Here is a 4,311-nt window from a genome sequence, read left to right on the forward strand (position 1 = left end):
AATGAATGTGATGTCATCTTATGGGATGACATCACCAAATAAAATCACAACCAAATGTAGAAAAGTGGGAGAGGGGGAAACTCAGGGTTCTTTAAGCATATATATACCGGAGAGAGAGAGAGAGAGAGAGAGAGAGAGAGAGAGAGAGAGAGAGGTGAAAAGAATATAAGGTTTCGGCATTGGCAAAAATTATATTAAAAAAATAGTTTTGGCTCAGCCTTAGTAAAAGCATTTGACACTGGACATATGAATTCTTTTTATTACTTATAAGGTCATATATTTCACTTTATTTTCCAGTGGATAGTCGTCTCACCAAAAAGCATATTATTCTAATGTGTAAAGAAGACAGGCATATTCTGCTGGAACATCAATAGGGCTGGCTCTCTTCTTTCTCAATTATGAATCCTTGGAAGATCTTGACCTTCTGGGAATGCCTACAGTTGCGGCAACGGCCTCTGCTCCTTTCATTAACACCGACACATTTGTATTCTCTGACCATCAAGCTGCTCTTCATTTGCATGCCTGCCAAGCAGTACAAATTCTGTCGACTGTAATTAAAAAATAATACGAGAGATGCAACGTATTAGAAATAACATTTTGTGGTTCTGCAGTACCTTTTGGCTCAGAGAATTGAGATCCATAGTAACTCCATTATGGACCAAGAATTTGATTACTCTTGGTCTTATCAAAGATGTAATCATCAACATGAGAATGCTGTCCTTTGCATAGGTTACTTTTCATGGCTAGCTGCAGGACTGGTCCTCATGAAAAACCAACAGCCATGGCCCTGATATTCTGGCAGCGGGAACCACGCTTCTTCCTCTTTGAGCCACTGCAACAGGTTGCCAGTAGGAGGTTGGCTGTAATGCCACCACTCCTGGAGGCTAAAGGGCAGTATTGCAGTTGCCTGCCAAAAAAGAATCAGGTGACATACAGAGCCAACATAATTCTGCCTGGTTCTATGACACCGCTGTGGCATGTCTCCTAATTCTGTGCCATTATCAATGCTCACATATTTCAAGTTTAGTTAGCGCAAAGTGGAAATATTCCACAAACTACTCACAGTCTCTTTCGATAGGTACAGCTCCCTTCACCTGAATTTTGTACAAAGTTGAAATGCTATCTTTAAACTTCTCGCTGTCGCAATTTGTAATTTCACCTTCATTTCTTTAGCAACGGGCTGTAAACATATGACGTGGAACACAGGCAGGAATGCCGAGTGAGTGGAATTCTGCTTACATAGTGGGACTTTGCATTCCTCTACTTTCCCCACCTGCCCCCCAAATTGGGGGGTCCTCTGAAGCTGATTTTGGGCGTGCGTCAGTCAGAACAGTCACATTGGTTGCAATCCTGGGTGTCCATGGATAAAGGTAAGATGGGGGTTCTGTACCTTTGGTTTATTGGCATAAGAGGAAATATTGACAGGAGCAGCTTCTGAAATTCTTTCTTCTGCCCTCCTCATTCTTTTTTCCTTTTGTGCTGTGCCTTTTAGATTATACGCCTAAGGGAAGGCATTCACAGCCTGCATGTTGTTGATGTTATATGAGCCAGCCTGGGTGTGTTTTTAGGATGCAAATAAACCATGAAACAAAATAATATGACAAGTAGGCTTACAATTCACAGTCACAAGAACTACCTGCAATATTAGCTGTGACAAGAAGTAGTCCTTGACCAGAGTAAGCAAGAGGGTAAAAATTAGAAGCCAGGCATGATTTTCAGAGTGAAATTTACAGATTGTCTTGGACAAGTGACTCAGAAGAATGCACTATGCCCATCATTTTATAACACCAGTTGCCAACTGTCCCACTACTGTCAAAGGTGCAGGGTGGAGCCATGGTCTTCTGCTGCCACATCTAGTCTTCCTACACATAGAGTTCTCTGCTCTGACGCAGCTGCAGCAACATCCCTAGCAAGGCAATCATGTTGTCACATTATGCAACACTTGCAATTCATTTCAAATATTAAGCACAGCAGTTTGAATGAATATAGCCAGTGAGTGGAATATGTTTAGAAAAGCATGGAGACAGCCTACCCCAGCTCCTAGGCTTGAAGCAAAATCAAACTCATTTCTTTTTTGCTAAAAAGAGTCAAAATTTGCCTTCCCTAGTCATTTTTTTTGCAAACACAATGAGAGAATTTTGATTCTGTTCTTCTCTGCACCATTTCCTCCTCCTCCTCCTCCTCCTCCTCACCCCATGCTCCACCAATCTCCCTCATTTACCTACCACATTCAAGTTGAATCCTATGGCAGCTATGGGGGCTCAATGTGATTTTATGGATAATATTGACGAGAGATAAAGAGATAACACCTTGTCTGCTTGTGGACAAAATCAGGTTGGGCACCTTACCTAACGAAGAAGGAAAATGGGAACAAGAAGCCGTAGCAATCAATGAAACAAAAGGATGCAAAAGAGCATTAAAAAACCCAATCAAACATGATGCTTTGTTCAGGTGAATATTTGATCGGTTGTGTCAAGTGTGCTAATTTTAAGTGCATGCCCAAATCGGAGAAGATTTGGCTCTGCTCCAGCAAGTTCGACATAGGATGGTATCCACCCAACTTCTACTCAGAGTCAGTGGTGTAGCGTGGGTTGCCAGCACCTGTGGCTGCATGGAATGGGTAGGTGGGAGGGAAACAGACAGACTATGCATGCACATTCAACTGCCTAACAGTGTTTGCATCACCTTGGAGATCACAACTGCAGAGGTAAGAAAACAAGAGTGGTTCTGTTGTCTGGAGAAGTCACTTCCTGGTTCGCATGATGAAGCCATTTTCAATGGAGCCCAGTGACGGAAGCGCATAGCTGTATTGAGGCTGTACTGGGTGTTGAAATTTTGTACCCCTAACAATTTTGCACTCAGGGAAACTGCCCCTGTAGCCCATCCTCCCCGCCCCAAGCCACTGCTCAGAGCAGACCCATTAAAATGCATAAGCTTAAGGCTGCAAACTTAACTCCAGTTACCTGGGAATAAGCCCTGCTGAATTTAATAGAATTTGCTTCTGAGCAGACAGGGTTAGAATTGCACTCTTAGATTAGTCATGCCTATTAACATCAGTGGCTCAGCTCTGAGAAGGACCAGTATTAAAGGCAACCTGTAAAATACTGAGCCAGACCATTGGTTAATCTAGCTCAGCATTGTCTATGCCAGGGGTGGCTATCTCCCAAGAGACTGTGATCTACTCACAGAGTTAAAGACTGGCAGATACCCCCTTTGGGGGAGTTCAAGTCAAAGTTGTTCAGCTTTTTTAAAGGAAGGAAATCCCTGTTTTGGGGGGTTCAGGTTAAAGTTGTTGAGCTTTTTTCTAGGTCTTATTATAACTCTCCAGTGTTTCAAATAGGACTTTCCCCCAGTCCTACCTGAAGTCACCAGAGATTGAAGCTGGGACCTGCTGTGTTGCTCTGCTATTGAGTTTTATCCTTTCACTATCCCATCCCATCTCTCCTTCTGTACCCCAAGCTTGATTTGAGGCTGTTGCCATGGTAATCTGGTGTGCTCCCAACACAATAGGGCCAATCTGTCCCTCCGGCTGCACCAACCATAACGCTCTGGCTATGCTGGTTTGACGCCACATGTCCCAAGATTATGCTGCTGCACTTACTGACTTTTTTATTTTGTTGCTAAAATGTTGATTCCACACCCCACTCAAAACAGGCTCGCAGAGTGAAAGCATGAACGCAACACACAAAACCATGCCCACCATCAAATTTACAACAAACCAAATTCCAGAAAGCATCAATCATGGAGGCAATGAAAAGAACAGAGCGGTTCAGTCGACATTGTGCTCCATCCTGATGCTTATTTACTGCTGTATAACTCAGAGGGCCAGACCTTAACTCCCTTACCTGACGGTATTTTATGCCGTTCCAAGTGCCTGACTGTAAAGGCATAGGGCTTGTGAGGCTGCAGTGGTGCAGAATATCAGGCTTATCTCTACGGGAGGTCCTTACACAATAGGAAATGTTAATACAGTTCTGCAGTGAATAGTAAATCTGTCATTCTCCTATGAATGGCAAATCTGCTGTTGAGCGAAGCAGGCAGATTAGTAGAATATTGCTTTGTGGAGATCACTGGGTGTAGACCATATAAGGCAACTCCCCCCTCCTTTTCAAACGGCACCTTTGTGTGTGTCAAAACATTTAATGCAAAAGGCTTAAGTAAATACAGTGAATTCACACAGTTTCGTATAGCAGTCCCGGGTTTGGTCAGCTGGAGAATGGATCACCCATTGCTACAAATTGTGCCGGCATCGATGTTAACAAAAGAAGCTCTAGGTTGGCACAACCCTCTCATTCTTTGTGCCAGTATTAC

General features: G+C 43.3%; 1 long non-coding RNA gene across 1 annotated transcript; it reads right to left on the minus strand.

Annotated features, from left to right (window-relative positions):
• Positions 1-243: 243 nt before the first annotated feature.
• Positions 244-2,318, minus strand: LOC310765710. The gene is made up of 2 exons (XR_014549759.1): positions 2,222-2,318; positions 244-548 (listed from the first exon to the last, which is right to left on the minus strand). It is a non-coding gene; the product is annotated as an uncharacterized lncRNA (long non-coding RNA).
• Between the last annotated feature and the right edge of the window lie 1,993 nt (positions 2,319-4,311).

This window comes from Podarcis filfolensis (genome assembly GCF_964270895.1).
Source record: "Podarcis filfolensis genome assembly, chromosome: 6".
NCBI lineage: Eukaryota > Metazoa > Chordata > Lepidosauria > Squamata > Lacertidae > Podarcis > Podarcis filfolensis.